Source organism: Gobio gobio (genome assembly GCF_949357685.1).
Source record: "Gobio gobio genome assembly, chromosome: 9".
Lineage (NCBI taxonomy): Eukaryota > Metazoa > Chordata > Actinopteri > Cypriniformes > Gobionidae > Gobio > Gobio gobio.
This window is the reverse complement of record NC_137115.1, coordinates 47,966,268-47,986,423: the sequence shown is the minus strand read 5'-3', so window position 1 is coordinate 47,986,423 and position 20,156 is coordinate 47,966,268. Positions and strand designations below refer to the sequence as shown.

General features: G+C 38.1%; 2 protein-coding genes across 2 annotated transcripts in view; both read left to right on the top strand.

Moving 5' to 3' along the window:
- The window catches only part of LOC307131377 (RNA polymerase II elongation factor ELL2), a 379,314-nt gene that overhangs the window by 127,825 nt on the left and 231,333 nt on the right, over positions 1-20,156 (top strand). The gene's annotated exons all lie outside the window — the stretch shown is intronic.
- sema4ba (sema domain, immunoglobulin domain (Ig), transmembrane domain (TM) and short cytoplasmic domain, (semaphorin) 4Ba) overlaps positions 11,005-20,156 on the top strand; it is an 80,206-nt gene continuing 71,054 nt past the window's right edge. The window contains exon 1 of the mRNA XM_079824986.1: positions 11,005-11,199. The gene's annotated coding sequence lies outside the window, so the exon portion shown is untranslated. The remainder of the gene's footprint in view (positions 11,200-20,156) is intronic.

The window sequence follows — 20,156 nt, the reverse complement described above, 5'->3', positions numbered from 1 at the left end:
AATTAACGCAAAGTTTCTCAGGGAGCGCAAAAGCAGTGAATTACATATTTTCCTCTCATTTTACATTTTTTTCTATCACCATGTCCCGTTAGGGGCTCTGTAAGTTATGTTGAACTATTTAAACAAAAAAAAAAGGCTTATCACACAGTCTTAAAGTCGGCTTTTCTTCCCTATGTCCAAGTGAAACGGAAAAAATATAGGGCGGGTCTTTTGTCTGTCAGGAATTGATTGGATGGCTGTGGTTTGCTATTGGTCGATCTCATGTGAGTGACAGTTTGTCCCGTCCTCACGCCAGTAAACACATCAGCTAAAAGATGAAGGGGAAGTTACTTTGATCAAAGATCACGAGGGCATGTGAATTAAAACAATTATGTGCACGGATAAATCAGTTAAAATAAATACTGTAATTTTGATTTCATGACTTTAAAAGAATGTGTTGCAAAGGGGAATGTAGCAACAGTCTGCTGCGTATGGCATTATGTCGGTTATAAATGATCCGTTTTGTGTTTAAAAGATATTGTAAATATATATATAACATTTCATTGCACATTGTCTCTAAAAACTCCAATAAGACCATGTATTTTATCTGCAGCACTGTGCCTTCTCTTTGTGTGTGTGTCCTTGGCAGTAATATGAGTATTAAGAACTAATATTGACTCTCCAAGATTTTTTTAGTCACAGTTCATTGCTTGCCCAGGTTCATTACTCTCAGCTGTGCCGAAACAAAACAGATGCTCCTTTTACAGGCTCAGCAGCGCTAGAGTAAAAACGGCTGGATATGCTTTTTTCGATACATGTCCTGGTTACTGAAACCCATTTTTTGGGCTGTCCACTTTTGCCTCATACCAGGCGACAGTGTGCCCAAGTTAAAAAAGAAAAGCAGCGGCAATTCATTTTGTTTTCATTTGAAAGAGTTATTTAGTGTTTATTTAAAGCCCCCCTGAGGTCTGGCTCAAATATAGACTTCTGTTTGCTCTTGGCCCTTCTGAATGACTTGAATGACAAGTCATTTCCTTGAGCTGTGTCCTCACCACAGGGACGTGCCACACTGTACAGGGAGATGGAGGTCAAGTCCAACCATTCTTGAGCTATATGCTTTGGTATTTTAAACAAAACTTGCATAAAGTTGTTGTCTCACACCTCAAGGTCAGTTTGTCCTGAAATCCAGGCATGTTTTGCTGAATGCAGGTATTGCCATACATATAGGAAATCAGGTCGTATGTCACACTGATCGTGAATAGGGAAGCACTTAACTGACAGCTATTGTCTGTTAATTATTTTTACTGACAGGAGGGGGAAGTTGGGGAGGAGGGAGGACAAATGATCTATTACAGACTGCCAGGGGAATTGTCCTGGCAGACACATGAAAGCAAATCATAGTTCCTTTGATATGGACATTTAGAGCCACCTGAGGAGAAGTTTGTCTGCTTTACGCTTGGTCGCAGCTCACTCTCTTTCTCCATTGCTCTGTGAACAGCAGACATTTCTCAACTCAATATTTCATATTTAGAAAAGATACATTGTGTACAGTACACTTTTCAGACAGTGTTTTGCAACAAATGTTTGGCAATATCTTGAAATTTTACAGATTGCAGTCTCTATCTTGAAGATCTAATATTGTTGTATTTCTGTTAGGGTTACATTAAATATCCAGTTTGGTGCTGAAACAAATAAATTATCATGTATCAATTAAGTCAGCAACAACTGATTAAAATCCTTTAAAACCTTAATAATATTAATAGTAGAGCAGTAGTAGTAGTAACAGTAGTAGTAGTAAAAATAATAACAATAAAAATAATACATTCAATGATGAATAAAAAGTTAAAAAGAACAGCATTTTTTCAAGCAGCATACATCTTTACTATAACTTTTTATCAATTTAACACATCCTTGCTGAATAAAAGGATTAATTTCTTAATAAAAAAAAAGTTTTTCGAACGGTAGTGTATATTGTTACAAAAGATTTCTCTTTTTAAAAAAAAATTCTTTAGAGAATCCTGGAAAAAGTATCACAGGTTATAAAAAATATTAAGCAGCTCAACTTTGATAGTAAATATGCATATCAGAATGATTTCTGAAATATCATGTGACACTGAAGACTGGAGTAATGATGCTGAAAATTCAGCTTTGCATCACAGGAATACATTCTATTTTAAAGTATATTAAAATAGGAAACCAATGTTTTAAATTGTAATAATATTTCACAATATTACTGTTTTTATTGTATTTTTGATCAAATAAATGCAGGCTTTATGATTGTAATATATAGATCATTATTTTATCAGACATGATCAGATATGTTGTTTTAGTCTAATTGACAGAATTTATATTTATCAATTAGACAACATATGATATAAATATTAATATTAACATGATAGAAATATTAATTTTGTTAGTTAGACTAAAAAAAACAATGTACTGTATTAATTTGACGGAATATATTTATTTTTGACAGATGGTTTACCTCTATTTTAGATTTTGAAATTCATTGCGTTGTTTTAGAGTTAACGAAATGTCCAAAATGCCCATGGGAATAATTATTTTTTTTGACAGAACTTTTTGAAAAGTATATATATATATTATATTTACAATACCAAGTTTGGTGGTGGAACATAATTAATATTTATCAATTAGACTAAAACAATATATGATATAATAATTATTTATATAAATATAATACACACACACACACACCTTTATGTAGTTATATAGTTTATATAGTGTCTGTGTAATGTATTATATAAATATAATATATAATATAATAATTTTGTTTTAGTCTACTTGATAAATATTAATTTTGTTCCACCACCAAACTTAAATTTTGTCATAAAACATATACACAATTTTTTACATTTAAATAATGATTTAATATATGTTGTTTTTGTTGAAATAATTTAATAATCATTTGTTTGTTCCTGCACCAAACTGAATATTGTCAGAAATACAACCATTTAATTTTGCCAGCTGACTAGCAGAAATGCAGTGTTTGCAAGAACTTTCTACTAATCACGAGGTTCACAAGCAGATAAGAGACAGAAACTAAAGGCCCGAGGGCTCTTGATGAGTGCTGGCGTCTGCACTGGCTGATGGCAGAGCTTGTAAGGTTTTTATGAGGGTCGGACATTAGTCATCCAGATGAAAGTAAATGTGAGAAGTCTTTTTTGATCTTTCACCAGTCAAAATTTAATCTGGACCCCAGGAGGCATTCTCCCTAAAATATGCTGGAAAAAAAGATTAATGCTACTATATATGAAAGGAATTTCCATGATTGTCAGACAGTAAACATGAGCATTTTTAAAGCAATCTGATACCAATTTCACTTTCTGATTGACCTGTAACCGGTGTTCCGAGTCTGTAATCGGTGAAACCTGTAATTAGTGTTTAGTGAGCAAACTGGTCTGTAGAGAATAACAGACATTTAGCTACTGAAGCTATGGTTTATCAATCTATAAAACAGCTCTGGATCTGAATCAAAATTGATTTGACTATACACTTAATCTAAACAGCATGAATTAATAACAACAAAAGGCAGTATTTAAACATGCCCATTCAGCACATTTCAGGCTGAAGCTGTAATCAATGTTGTGCTTTATACAACATAAGCCAAGCGTCTTTATTTGTCTCATTTTCATAATCCCGTTCAGAAGGAGCTTTGCCGTCACCTCCTGCGGTGTTGGCTATCTGTCAGTCTCTGTACAGAGACGCAATTGTTGATTCAGATTTAGAGAGGAGAATGGCGCTTCACATCAGAACAAACTCAATGTAAAACGTATGCACTAATTCTTGCTGTTCTCAGGATGAGAATGTGCTTGGGAAAGCAATATTCTTTGCAAAAAGAGTTACATTCATGATTTCTCAAGTTAGAGCACATGGAGGATGATTGCAATACCCATTCAAATCTATAGGGGTCAGAATAACTATTTGTCCCTGATAAGAATATTGATGCTCAGGTTATTTCAGTGTGCTTTTTTGATTGACTTTATGTATTATTAAAATAAAACTAAATATTGTACTTAAATGTATACATGTTAATTTGAGAAAATTGGCCTTTTTATGAAAATATTTCATCATTGCTTCCCTGGTTAAAGGGTTAGTTCACCCAAAAATGAAAATTTTACTCACCCTCAAGTCATCCTAGGTGTGTATGACATTCTTCTTTCAGACAAATACAATCAGAGTTATATTCAAAATGTCCTGGCTAATCCAAGCATTATAATGGCAGTAAACGGCAACCCAAAAAAGTGCATACATCCATTATAAAAGTACTCCACACGTCTCCGGGGGGTTAATAAAGGCCTTCTGGAGCGAATCGATGGGTTTGTATAAGAAAAATATCCATATATAAAACTTTATAAAGTAAATGATCTAGCTTCTGGCGGACTGCCTTCCGTATTCAACGCAGAAAATGTAACTCCTCTCGCAATTCAAAACGCTTACCAGACGTCATCGTCGCGCCAGTTACTCTTTTTTCGTAAGGAAGCTGGTCCGCCTATTCCTGAACTATCCCTTTAACAAAGCAGGCTTAAAGGGATGAATGAATCACCCAAAAATGAAAAGTTGATGGTTATCTGCTTACCCCCAGGGAATATAGTTGACTTTGTTTCTTCAGTAGAACACAAATGAAGATTTTTAACTCAAACCGGTGTCGTCTGTCAGTCGTATAATGCGATCACTTCCGATGCGTGAGGTCTGTACACGATCTGGCGTAGTTTCGTGATCAGATAGTGTACAGACCTCACTCACCGAAAGTGATCGCGTGCTCAAGGCTGTTGGACATGGTGGTGTATTAGAGGTAAAAAATGATATAAATACTGTTCGGTTTCTCGCACAAACCGATCGCTTTGTGTCTTAAGACATCAATGTGTCGTCACGAGCCGCAGGGTTTAATTTGGATTTGTCTGTGCATGTTTTTTTAACTCTCATAAATTTTGTTACCATTCACATGCATTATACGACTGACAGACTGCAACGGTTGGAGTTAAAAATCTTAATTTGTGTTCAACTGAAGAAACAAAGTCGCCTATATCTTGGATGCCCTGGGGGTAAGCAGATAAACATGACATTTTGATTTTTGGGTGAACTATCCCTTTACGGCGAGACACTACAGGTGAATAGGGATTTTTTTTTTAAATTACAAGATATCACTGTGAAACTTCTCCAGTTTGTTACTGGCATAAACATAAGAAAAAAATGTATTAGAAGTTTTGTTTAAATTAATGTTTTAATATGCAAATGAGGCCTTATATACTTAAATACACGCTCATTTGCATACATTTCCAAAAACAAAATCTGGAAATTGGAGAGGACCAGGTTTAAAATTCTTGGTTCTATTGGTTGACATATTAGATGAGAGAGCTTTTACAGAGGGGATTCTGGATATCTTATGTTGTGCTTTAGTAAATACTGAGAGAATACTGACAATAGCCTTAAAAAAATCAATTTTCACCATGTTTTTTGGAGTAAAAGGACCTATAACTCAGGATAGGGATGATATATCAACAAATCCCTCTGTAAAAGCCTTCAGAATATAGTTCAGAACAAGACTGGAAAAGTTGGTGCCTGTAGGTGCTATACTGAAGTGGATATATCTGACTGAGTATGAGAAGAAACTCATTTTGAGAAAACGGCCTTTAAAGTTTTATATTGTATAATTTCATACATATCTATTGAAACCCCAAACCTACAAACAAAATATATATTCAGTTCATTAATATAAGTAGTGTGTAATATTTAAAACACATGGAAATTGATTAATGAATAAATTATAGCAATAGCTGAGAACTACATTAACAAACACATACACAACAGTCACAAAAACTGCAAAAGAACTGTCCCTGTTTGTTGTGTGTCCATCTATAACTATTTGAATCTAATTCTGACGGGGTTTCATCGTCTAATCTGTTGTTGTTTACTTTCTTTTTACTACCCATACTTGGTCTTTTCAGTGAACGTTTATGAGCTGATTTCGGTGTTGTCTGCATTTTCTCTCAGGCGGAGAATACACAAGGAAGCGGCAGCGCATATCACGTAGTGAGAAATTCACATCGACCAATCAGATGTGGTTTTCGGCTGCAAACTTTCGCGTTTGGTTAGTTCTTCAAAGGAAATGTCCATATTTGAATTAGACAGCGCTGTGTGTGAGACTGAGAGCTTTATAATGATACCAGGCATGACATGTTTCTGTGAATGTAGACGGCACGGGAGCTTGTGTTAGAATAACTTCTGATGATTTCGGGTAGAAATCTAAAGGCGCAAGTTGACAAAATATAATGAAATAACCACCTTAATGTGTAATGTTGACTTTTTTTTTTTACCACTGCATGAAAAAACAATGTTTTCACCTGCCGTGTTGAAATAACACGTTCAAAAATGAAGATTCTGTGTTTATTTAAAACAGAAATTAACATAATTTGACTTTCTTCACAAAACACAAAACAAAATATTTGGAAGAATGTTTCTACTCATACAATGAAATTCAATGGGGTCCAACACAGCATTGGACCCCATTCATTTATTGTTTGGCTAAAAAGCACAGAGACATTTTTTTTTTTTAAATATCATCTTTTGTGATTTGCAGAAGAAGAAAAAAGTCATACAGTTTTGGAAGGACGTGACGGTGAGTACATTTTCAGAATTTTTATTTGTGGATGAACTATCCCTTTAAAGAGGTCATTTATGAATAATCTAAACAACTCTAATCTGTGTTCCAATTTAGGGGATTACACACCCTCTATAGAGAGATTAACAGAGCCGAAAACTTTTGAGCCAATGCTTCCCCTTGCTGGGTGCACATGAAGCCCTGAGAGTTTAACTTCAGATGACAAATGAGACAGAGGGGACCACGGCAAAGCTGTCTGGAAGATGTTCACGCCACATCAGTCAACCAAGAGGTTCGGAGAGGGAAAATACACTCGGGTGATCTGTATGGTGCTGATGAAGTTTGCATTCAGATTATAGCTCGTAGATCAAATCTTTATGTATGAATCTTTATATTATGCAAGTCTAAACAAAGTCATTCACAATGTCAGAAGTTCTGCCTATGTTTAATTACACAAAAGGGATTGAACAAAAGTTTGCAAATAAGAAAAAATTGAACTCAAATGACAGCTAAATGCAAACTTGATGATGGGAAGGAAGTGTATGATTTTAGCCCAGCAAAAGTGTCACTTCCTTATTTTCTGAGGTTACATTATGAATTCATTATTTTTCTGACATATCACTCTTAATAATTAAGGTTCTTTTTTGGCATTGATGGTTCCATAAAGAACCTTTTACATCAATGGAACGTTTCCATTCCACTTTATAGTGGAAAAAGGTTCTTTAGATTATTAAAATGTTCACACTTGGCATGTTTGGTTTGATTAAAACCAACCCTGGTGCGATTGCTCTGTTAGTGCGGTTCAACACTGCCATCCGAACTGTTCGGTAAGTTCCGTCGCAAAATATTCATAATAAAAGCCGAATTAGGTTGTGAATAGATCACTATGCCTTTATGTTCGGTATCTTAAGGTTCAGTGTTAAAATGCCAACGTGAACGCTAAGTGGACCGGGACTAATGGTGTGTTCACACTTGTAGTTCGATTCGCTTGGTTCATTTGGTCCAGACCAATATGTTCACAACCTGATTGGTCGGCTTTTATGACGTATTGCCTATTTTGAGACAAGGCAACACACCTTGGTAATATAATCGCCATTGGCTAGTTTTTTTTTTTTGTTTAGTCGCCAAACTTATATAGGCTACTTTATTTTAAATATATATATATATATATATATATATATATATATATATATATATATATATATATATATACTATATATATAATTCCAGAATTTTTACCAATATCTTTTTAAAATGGCACAGCTTTTTAAATATCTGAATGTACATCAGTCAATCAAGCATTAGGCTATATTATGATATTATGATAATCAAGCACTATTTAATGATAGAACTTTAGTAATTAGAACTAAAACTTAAAAAGATATGGTTGGTCATTCAGTGTTTCTGTAAAAAAAAAAATAATAATAATAGTAATTATTTGTATTATTAAAAGATAATAATACTACTACTAATTCTACCACTACTAACAATATAAAACACACTATTATACACAAGGTTTGATGAGCTGCTGGGTTCATGAATATTAATTACGTTGTCAGCGTTCGCTCGAACTGATTTGCTGAAATCAAAACAGGGACGGTAATAGATGAGCGCCAGCCAATGAGATTGCCGTTTACGCATTAGTTCCACCCACTACTGGAAAAACTGGCTTTTTTTTAACCCTTTTCTTTCTTTGGTTACACTTTTATTTCGATGGTCCACTTAAGACATTCTACTAACTATAAGTAACTTTGCAGCTACATGTCTACTTATTCTCATTAGAGTATTAGTAGACTGTGTCAGGATTCGGGATGACAATCTACCAAGTGTTACGCTTAGATTTTATTTTTTTCCTTTTTGTCGGTAACTACATTCAGCTGTTATCAAAATGACATGCGTAATAATGGTAGACCAGGGCTGACTGGTATAAAGGGACGGAAAAGGGGCGGAGTCCCAGTCGGCATCTGGCGTCTGTAAGTAAGAGGCTGATAAGTGGCTCAGCTCTGCTTCCCGGCTCTCTTGACATGCTTGTGTCTGCATTTGGCTAGTCCCCCGTCTCCTAATGACGGCATCCCGAAGCCTGACACCCCAAACCTACCATTCCATCTGCCTGCTTAGCATTTCCCCTCAATACATAATTAGCGGCACTATTTCAGTCACAGGGATTCCCAACTGTGACTGTTCCTCTATTGCGCTCTGTAGTTCTCTTCCTTTGTTAACTAGGGCATGATTAGACGATCTGTCACTGAGATCAGTTGTTCTAGCACCATCCGTTTTAAGCATTTAACAGACTGGTTTTAACACCAATGTGAGTCTTCTTTAAAAAGTCACATAAAAAGATGTGTCTCTGACTCTGATTGGAAATACTGTTTTGGCAGAAAGCTTTGTAATGCATAAGGTCAATGTATATTGTCGCTCATGCTAGAAGGTGATTGTTTCTCAACCAGATATAACACTATTTACTGAAGGTGTAACGTGAGCCGAGTGCTGGCAGTGCCAGTTGAACTTTAGGAGTATTTAGTTTCAAATAATGACCTTTTTGGACTACACTATGGTGTCTTACTATTCATATGATGTTTTAGAAATGTTAATTAGTATCTCTTGTGCTTGTAGGCCTGTAACATCACAGACAAGGGAAGTTTATTTAATAAACTTTAAGCATATACATAATTTCATACACAGTGGTAATTCACTTTACATAACCATGACAACAATTTTTTTACACCTTAAACAACAATAATTTTTTAGGATAGTGGTTGATTAAAGTTTCCAAGTTTTTAAACTTTTACATTAAGTCCGCCTATAATAATAATAATAATAATGTAAAGAAAATAAGGATTTATTCATTATTATTATTATTAATAAATTATTAATTCTTTATAATTAAATTTTATCCCCTTCAAATATTTAGGATGATGGTCGATCATTATTTTAGTTCTTAAACTTTTACATTTAGTCTGCATGTAAAAAATATATAACAATACTTTAAAGAAAATAAGGATTTATTCATTTATTTTCCTCTTTTTATTCTTTAAATTAATTATTAATTATTAAAGCTGCAGTCTGTAACTTTTTGTTTACCATAATGATTCAGGGTAAGACAAAAACAAGGTTTGGAAAATGGATTCATGTTGTACATTCTCATTATATAATTTGTGTAAATTTTGAACACAAAAAAAGTTACGGACAGCAGCTTTAATATAATTAAATGAATAATTCTTTATAATTTAATTTTTATCATATATATCTCCCCTTCAAATATTTAGGATAGTGGACGTTCACCGTTTTCCAAAGTTTTACATTTAGTCCCCTCAACATTGAATATTCAATCGTTCTTAAGTCTTTCGTATCATAAACTAATCTTTTGCTCTGCCTCTAAAGAAGACATAAAACAATATTCAGCTCTCAGTTTCAGTTTGAAAATGCTTTTAAATTTATAACACTCCCTGTTTTTTTTTTCATTCATGACAAATGCTTTCAACTAGTTCTGTTGTGTTGATCATTTAAGCTTAGAAAGATTAGCATTGTTGAAAATTTAAGTTTAAGTAACCACCAGTACTGAAACTAAGGCTCTTTTTACACCTGGTATTAAGATGCATTTTGGTCGATCGGATCATAAGTAGATGAGGGAGACACATACCCATTTACATCAGTTTTAATGTCTCTTGTCCACTTTCAACCACTTCTGTCCTGATTTCTTCAAGGGGAGGGTCTATGGGCGGGAAATGAATGAGTTTTTTTCAGATCTTTCAATCTAATGGACAAAATAAGCTTGCACAATCCACATATGAACACACCCGGAGACGACTGAAAAACATATGAAGAGCAGCAGCTTTCGTTTCTGCTCTGACAGCCGCAAGACCAGCCGAACACGGCGAGTGCATTACAAATCTGTAATAGTGAGAGAACATTGTGCTTGGTTTGTTTTTCATCATGAAACCAAACTTGGGTCTCCAGCTGACAGAGTTTAAATCCATCTGTCTAGCGCGCTTCCCATAATGTTTATGCATTAGGTCAGTAGGCGTAGAGTAGGCGGTCTTTTGTGGCAGTATGAAAGCATTTGAGCGTTTACACTATGAAAGAAATCCGGCGTTTTCGACTACCTATGGAAGTGGTCGAAAGTGGACATGCTCAAAACGTTTTAGACCCTGTTTACACCTGTATTTAGCGTCGTCCACTTGTAATCCGGCCAAAATGCATCTTAATACCAGGTGTAAACAGGGCCAAAGGGTTAGTTAGAAATCTTGTGGTTTCCCTTTAGTCTTTGTAATGATTATCAAGGGCAGTGCTGTCTACCGCCTCTCTCTCTCTCTCTCTCTCTCTGCCTCTCTTACTATGCGAGCGTGAGGGGAGGAGCAGTGATTAAACCAGAGGGAGAGTTTACTACACCAGCGTGTCAGATACACACTCAGTCTCAGTCACAGCAGCAGACAGAGCGCGAGTGTGAGCGCTGTACTACCCATCCCACATCCAGACCTATAAACAGCTGATACTGGCAGTCTCAAAGCTGGATCTATTGACAATCCTTAAGGACTCTGATTTCCATTGGGATTTCTGTTTTTCTTGTGAGGAACGTGCTGGAAAACGGCATCTGAAAGAGAGTAAGTAGTCAGCGTTACTTGCTTCACTGCCTTTAACTGGTCGCTGTTAATGATTGATTCGTGTCTGCGGGAAGTGTTTGGTTAGTGTGCAAATGAAAGGGTTTTATAGCGCAGCACTCCTGTTAGACGCTCCGGGCGAGTGGCGTGGCTGCACGGGGGTTTGTTATTGCAGGGGGCTGCCGGGACTGGAGGGATTGAGGGGGAGGGTGTGTGCTGACACAAGACAATCCCTCTACTGTAAGACCTTATCTGCAAGGTGATAGCCGGTTGTAGCGGATCACAGGACAGCGAGCTCAGTCTGCTTCTGTTTGTATGCGTGCCTCAAGTGCCTCGGTTTGTTTGGGTTTGGTTTCAAACGATCAGCTTTGCAGGGTGTGTTGCAGTTTAGGTTGGCCGGTACATACGAGCTCTTTGGCAGTTTGACTTGGAGAAGCTTAAAGCTCTGTCTCTTCTGTTGAGTTAGTATCTTTGCGCATACTCTCTGCCAGCAGACGGGAGCGTATATGTGGCAGGCGGCTTGAAGGAACTTTCCATGAACTCAGAACGGGACTTTGCAAGCGAAGGGAAAAATTGGAAAGGGAGAAGTGCGAGGTTCTTCATTTAAAGCTCATGTGGTTTTGGCATCTTTAGAGATCTGCGATCGGGTCAAGGGCATGTAGGGGAGTGAAGGTGTTTGTCAGGAAACGCAGACTTCTAGCCCGTTTAGTCATTCATAGATTAGTGACTATCAATGTATGACCAAAGCCTCCCACAGAAGTAAATATGAAACCATTTCAATGGAATATCGTCCCTTTTTGACATGTGGGTTGGTTTTCTCAGTAAAAAAGCGTTTAGGGTGGAATATTCATTTGAATTAAAGGGGAAACAGCATGGAGCTCTTAAATTAAAGGAATACCCTTGTGAAAAAGAAGTATTGCATATCTTATCACAGAAATAATTTACTGCAGATCCCGCATCATGTTTGTTTTCTTTATTTTGCAAAAAGAACAACAATTCTGTTTTTTTTAATAGAAAAAATAGAAGCATAACAGAATATAATGATGTATAACACTTGCCTGAATTATAAAAAAGACAGAGTTATTTGAGTCTCTTTGGCACTGATAAGAAAAAAACGAGTCGATCGCGCCGGCGCAGCGGTTTAAAAGAATATACTTGACCGTAATGTAATGTTTCCAGACCCCTGATTGCATGTTAATTGCAATTAAATGAAAATGTATAATAAGCTGAACTTTGGAGTCAACACATTAAAATAAGTGTACTTTTATAAAGCGCGACAAAATATTATTTAAGCACAATGATTTAAAATGTACTTTAAAGTAAAAAATAGTTGAACATTGTTACAAAGTATACAACTTTTTAAGAAACATGAAAGTGTACTCTCTTTAAGTTTCATTTCCGTGCACTCAAAAGTAGTAGTTCACTCAAAAATGTTGTCATCATTTATTCACCCTCATTTCATTCCTAGCCTGTATGACTTTCTTATTAGATATTAAGAAAAATATCAATTGGAAATGTCAATGGGATCCAGCCGTGTTGTTTTGGACCCCATTGACTTTCATTGTATGGAGAAAACCGTGAAAACATTCTTCAAAATATCTTATTTTGTGTTCCACAGATGGAGGAAGGTCATGCAGGTTTAGAGCAGGTTTGGTTTGGTCTTTAATATAAAGACCACAGCATTGATAGTTAGGTCGCCATGGATGGCCATATTTGTATTCATGTGAGCATGTGCAATCAGTGCAAATCTGCACATTAAGTTCATGTCCAATGCGAGATTTCTTTTCTTTTTAGCCAGCAGCTTGTTGGACAGCTGCACACGGAAGATAACCACTCCAGTCTGAGAATTGAAGGGAACGGCAACAAACACAGCAATTTTAGCCATCTTCAAAGAGCTGAAAGTTCATGCCGTTTACAATCTAGACCCAGTTCTCTGTGAAGACTTGGAGGGAATGGTAATTTTTGGAAAAGTTTTTGGAAAGTTTGGAGCATGACAGTAGAGGTGGAAAAGGTGACATGAAAGAAGAGCATCAGGGAGAGAGGGCTGACTGCACTGTTAGTCTTTCCCCTGTGTTTTTCTTTGCTCTGATCCATAAAGACAGTAGCTGGCAATAGCATTCTGGCTACAGGAGCCTTGACAATGGTCGGCCTGTGTGAGGCTGTCAGAACGCGTTTGGCTAGTTGGTAAAAACCGGTGCCTGTTATATCAATAGTGCACGGCCTGACTGCAGCTTCTGTCACACACGATACAACACCATAAACTACCAGACAACAGAGTTTATAAGACAGGGAGATGGACATTGGGACCTGGCCCTTCTGAAACATTTAAATAACCGATTTAACCATTTTAAGCTGGTCTTATGTAGTCTCCTAGCCTGGTCTATTTGCTGGTTTAGTGCACTTTTCAGATGCTAAGACCAGCTTGGAACAAATAAGAACAAGATACACATAAAAAAGAACCTGACTTTGTAGCAGAAGCCTGTTACGTATTAGGTCAAGAGTAAAAGCAGGACAGATGCAAGCCGTATCTCTTCGTAGTATCTTTACGGAATATAAAGCTCCCCATTCTCAGGCCTCTATGCACCACCTGTTTCTCATCCCAGTCATCAGATCCCAAGGCTATTTTTCCAGCTTTAGCTTTGAATCCTCCTACTTGGCTGCCGACTATATACCTGCCTCTGCTTGTGTATGTGTGAGTGTAAGAGATTTTTAACTTGGATGGATTAAAGAACTGGGTCAGTTATCAGCTCTGGTTGTAGAATCAAGGAATGTAAATAAGCACTAGTCTTATTTGCTCCGAGATTTTTCTGGCAGGAGCTGAAACTCTGCCGTGTGTTGCGACACACTCTTGAGGGACAGAACACACAGTAACACACAAACACAATATTTTTCAGACAGTCATAAGTCCGTGTGACACTCCCCTACAATCTCCGCCCAAATAAACATCTTGTGTACTTTGAATTAATTCTGTAATGCTTGATGTTTCGTATCATTAAAACTGAGAAATTGGGCTAAGAATGATGCTATATGATTGCGCTTTATGATTTTTGCTGACAAAAATCATCCTAAAATAGCTTAAGCTGGTTTGCTGGCCTTAGATGGACTCAAAGCCTGGTCAGGCTCATCTGTTGGCTGGTTTTAAGATGTTTTTGGCAATTGATCAAGCTAGCTGGCAAATGAAACCAGCTAAGACCAACAAATCACTGGTTTATTGTATTTATTTTATTCAGCAGGGACGGTTGGATGAGTGTGCCATCACCCACTGAAGAAAAAAAAAGTCAGCTTAAGGTGGTTTGCTGGTCTTACTTGGTCTGGTCAGCCTGGCCTGTTGGTGGTTTTAGAGTGGTTTGATTACTTTTCTACTGGTCATACCAGTTGACTACCCAGTTAAACTTGTTAAAAGCCAGCTTGGCCAGGCTGAGAGACCAAATTTAACCAGTTAAGACCAGTTTAAACCAACTTAGACTCTTTAACTGTAGTGTGAAGCAGTTTTTGTTTCAGCACGGAAAACCATTTCCTTTCCATGATGGTATTTTGGCTGGTTTTAGAGGCATTTTATGCACTCTTAAGACACCAGTTTAGCTAAACACCAGTTTGGCCATTTTAAACCCGCTTAGACTGGTTTAACCAGGGTTTTTGGTGCATTGAGAGCTGCCTAAAACATCTTAAACCAGCATATGCTGGCTTTGCTGATCTTATATGGTATCCCAAACTGGTTTTAGAGGGGTTTTGCTGGTCAGTAAGACCAGTTTGCTGCTTGGCCAGGCTGGGAGACCATCTTAAATCAGCTAAGACCAGAGAGCTACATAATTGCGCTAACCATCTTAGGCTGGTTTAAGCTTTTTTTTTCTTTTTACCTTTGGGAGCTGTATGATTGTGCTATACCTGCAGAAAAAAACCCATCTTAAACTAGCCTTAGCTGGTTTGCTGGCCTCCTAGACTGTCTTCTGAGTAATTTTGAGAACATTTTTCAGTTTGTCAAGCAGGGAGTCCAGTTGACCGTCTAGCTAAATTAGCCCAATACCAGCTAACAGACCATCTAAAACCAGTTTAGTGCACCTTCAGCAGGGATAACATGCTTAACCCACTGAAATAACTAATAAACGCATGATATGTGCGTGACAGACAGTGGGAATGAGCGTCAGAAGCTCTGACAGGGTTCATGTATTTGAGTCTTGTAAAGCAAGCAGTACTTGAGGCCTGGGGGGAGAGCAGCCACTGTGTTTTTACTCACTGCTGGGAAGTCTTTAAACATGCGTCTTTAAGGGACGTCACAAGCCTCCCCTCTGGTTTTCTCGGTCATACTCTCTCTCCCTCCCAGGGGCTTTTACGTGGGAACTTGCTCTGGAGCTGGAAACAGACCAAACGTTAGCATTTGCGTGCTTGTCTTTCAGTGGCTTCCGACCCTGATGAGAGACAGAGAGCTGGAAAGAAACAGAAATAAATCCCGTCAGCAGAGGGAGCTTTTTGGTATGACACAATATTTGATTTTTAAGCGCACAAACTTGGAGTTTTAATTGTCGTTCACAGGCACATTTGAAGGGGGCAAGTATGTCTGTTTTCTTAGTCCGCTGCTGCTGCTGCTGCTGTCACACACACACTTTGACACCTTCTGTCTCACACCTGTTCCTCTTGCGTGTCTGCGTTTCATGTATTATGCAGGTCTATTTTAAACAGACCGGGACATTGAAGCGTGTCCGTGACTCTTACACCAATGAGAATGTGGTATGTGTGTGCGAATCATATGTGTATTAGTTTGCATGTGTAGTTAAAAGGCCATTCATTAGTTAGTCCAGTTGATTAATGGACTTAAGCCTAGTTGTAACCGCACTGAGGACACTGACACATACACAGACGGACTGTGATCTGATATCTTCTCAGAGCATTCCAGATTTTGGCCTTTACTCCACTAATGGCTTCTCATAACTTACCCTGACCACGCAGAGATTCACACCACAACTGCTCTGCTCCCCTTCAGCAGCCCGCTTTTTATGCTACGCTACTTTTGTTTTTGTTTTTGCCTCTGATACCTGATCTGAGCTGACAGGTTTATTTTGGAGATATTAAATGATTTAAAGCCACTGTAACCTTGCGAGTATGTATGAGCGACGTGAGGCCTGCTGATCATGGGCAGTGAAGAGATGACTGGAGTTTTTGGGCTTTTAGTATGAATATGTTAGCCTTACTGTTATTTAGAAGCTAGTGTGCTTTAAAGCAATGACAAAATTCAATGTCAAAACTTACAGTCTCTCACTTCCACCAATATGGATTGTGATTTTGATTACATCACTCCGCACTTCTAGCCTGGCTCCGCCCTCCTACGTACTTCCGCTCAATTTTCCTTTTCCTTCAGTACTCCGTCTGGGATTGCGGTATAGTCTCTGGTTTGCTCCAGCTTTAAATTTTAACCGGTCCAATCAGCGAATAGAGGGAGTGGCTGAGAACGATGACGTTGATGTCGTGCGCTAGTTTGAGATGACATGCGTCACGACCAAGCGTTAGCGATTGGTTATGGCAGATCCAGAGTGGCTCTGGGCCGATCCAATAGTTTTAAACTTCAACAGAGTACCCGCCTTCAAGGAAGTTAACGCTTGTCAGTGGAGAGTGGCCAGACTTTCGGTACAAATGAAATGTACGAGAGTCTGGTAGGACCAGGCTACCGCACTTCAGCTTCTCATCAGATTTTCTGTCCAATCAAGTGCTCTCTAGAATCTGAAGCGTCCCGCCCCATTATACATAGACGCTGAAGCTGCAGCTAAAATCAGTCACTTGTTCACACATTTACTATTTTCTACATGGTGAATGGCACTATATAGGAGATAGGGAACGATTCTGACAGTGTAAATATGCTTTTTATTGGGGCTAATGAAGTCTGGTTTCACACTAGTGTCACACGCTGGGCACACACTGTCTGCTCCGGTCCAGAGACACAATATCACAGAGCGGATCATATGCACAAGTCGGCGCACACCATGTATCGGATCCATTTGAATTCTGCACTGAATGCTGTATTTTAAAGCGAAATTGAGGAAATTTGGTGGAGAAATTGTTATAAATTAGGAGGAAACTGTGGCTTTACCGAGCTCAACGGCTCTGGCCGAGCTGTGATATAAACTAAACACTACTGGCTATTTTAAAAAAAGGGGAGGAGCTGTTCGATATGTCCCGCCCTGTCTTCCTGTTTCAGTGAAAATTACATCAACACATTGAATAATGCTGCGTGTCTCAAGGCACTTCAGTGGGACTTTAACATTTGCTTAGTCAGTGCAAGTTAGGGCGCTTGCATGTTAAAGTTTACACTTCATCAGATAACACTGCAAATACATTGATTTCAGAGATATTGCACAATGTCGAGCAATGTTTCTCAACTGTTTTACTCTTGTTGTCCAACACAATATTTGAGTAGACAATATTCGTTCTTCAAGGTGCGATTATATTTACGATTGCTAAATCCAGTTATTTCAATAGGAATCCACACAAACTGGAGTCAGATTTCCCCAGGCAAATTTCACAACATGTTCAAGTTGGGCACACGGATTTGCCACATTGACCAACAGAAAGCTGTTTGGTTTGAAAGTGACTTCTGTGTGATACATTTTGTGTGTGATAAATGTGCGCAATTTCACTAATATGACTGATAATTTGAATATATTAATAATCATTTATGAATTTAAATAGGCCTACTTAAATTAATAAGTCATTCTGTTGACCTCTTGGAAATTTGCTGTGGCCCCCAAATTGGCCCCTGGTTGAGAACCACTGACATAGAGGAAAAAGTAGTGCTTTTCAAAACCCCATATGGCTGTTAGAGAGTCCAGCAATGCCCCATTGTCCAGTTTGTCATAGCAGCTATTCACCATTTTTCAACCTATGCAGAAGCGTGTGTGTGCAACTGTACAGTATGTGAAGGGAAGCCAACTGGAACAATGTGCTTTAAACCAACAACAGCCTGAAAGCTTCCTGCATGAAAAGTGCACTGCAGTCCAGGCATCCCTAACTTATGTCTGTATAGAAAGAGGGGAGAGAGGTAGGATATGCTTGCTGTTTGAATGATTTATTAAAGTGGATCAAAGATGTGGCATGTTTATAGAGGCCGAGGTCCTGTACTTGTGCTTTAGATGTCGGCTAACAGCTTCATTCATTTCATGTTGCAGCGATGACAGCATTTTGGCTTCCACTGCTCATGCAATAGGTAAAATCACATCGGATATATTGTCATCATGAACAGGCATGGTTTATTTTGTATTGGTTATAATTGCACGTTTATAATTTCACTAATATGACTCCACCTTTAGATTATTTTAATAGATCATAATTCAATTCTGTGGAAGTTTGCTGTGATTAAGTTTTAAGTTTTTAATTGAATAGATTTTTTTTCTTTAATTTGTTTTTGTGTTTTTTATTTTTAATTATATTTTATATATTATATTTTAGGGCTGGGTTGAACATATTGATTTCTTGATTTTATTCGATTCTCATTTTGAAGAACCGATATCGATTCTTAAATCTCAAGAATCTATCATTCAACCTGTGCTCTTTTCAGTTGATGAATTAACAAAGCTTTGTAGCGCACTTCCCATCCAATAAATCGCTATACGCTTTGTTACTTCTGATATGAAACAAAGTCTCAGCTTTCAAATTCTGTCAATTTTATTGCGAATTTCAAACAGTGAATACCGTTTTGGCGCTCTTTAATGTGGCGTGACGCATTGCTATTTCCACCTCAGTTAAAGAGAAGCTGGAGCGCATGTGAACTGATCATCTCTTCTGCTTTACTACTAGTTACAGCACGAAATAAACATAAATGAACATCAGAAGTAGGGATGTGACGGTGAGGAAATTTTCCCACCGATTAATCGACTTTGTGACAACACCGGTAATACCGGTATCACCGGCGGGGGCTTGTAAATCACTAATTCTATCTAACCGAAAGTAACATACACGGCCGCAACTGAAAACTGAACTGAAAACGCACCAGTGCGCGCACACACCGTGAATGACAGCTCGTCTGTAAATGCGCGCTCTGTGAGGCCATGAATGAAGTTCGTCCGTAAATCCGCGCTCTGTGAGACGTGAATGAAGTTCGTCCGTAAATGCGCGCTCTGTGAGACGTGAATGAAGTTCGTCCGTAAATGCGCGCTCTGTGAGACCATGAATGAAGTTCATCCGTAAATGCGCGCTCCGTGAGGCCATGAATGAAGTTCATCCGTAAATGCGCGCTCCGTGAGGCCATGGGTGCGTCTCAACAGTTCCTTAGTAGTCAGGGCACTGATCAGGCATTGATCGGTCTATCTGTGAGACACATGCCATGAATGAATGACAATTCGTCCGTGAACCCTTGTTTATACTCGACGCGTCCGCACCATGGTCCGAACGAACGAGCACGAGGGTGCGCGCGGCAAAAAATACGTAATCTCAGAGTGTTGGACTCGGAGACGGAGTCACAGACAAAAGGAAACAATGCGCGCTCTGTGCGGCCGTGCACATTTTACTTTCGGTTTTGAATTAGCGCCAATTCGGTGGCGGGTTGCTTGAATTGTGGGTTCATTAGCCTATTATTTTATATAAAAAACACAACAACAAAACAAATGACAAACTCCCTTAAATAGGCGCTTTTATGTTTCGCTTTGAAACCAAATCTTCCGCGATCATCTCAGCCAGCTCCTCACTCTATGATGAATGAAATCTGATGAATGACTCCTGCCGAGACTCACGGTCGGGTCATGCTTTATTAAGCAGACACGTTCAGTTTTAATTTGTATTGTCTGTTCTCTAACTGAACTAAATTATTTTATTAGGATTAAAAAAAAAAAAAAACGACGGTGGGGCGGTGCCACGGTGGGCAAGTGATGTAAGCGGTGTTGAGTCTGAACACTGGTAACACCGGCAACACCGACTATCGTAGCAAGCCTAATCAGAAGGTGTTGAAAAATACATCTTACCGAAATCTGTATCATGTT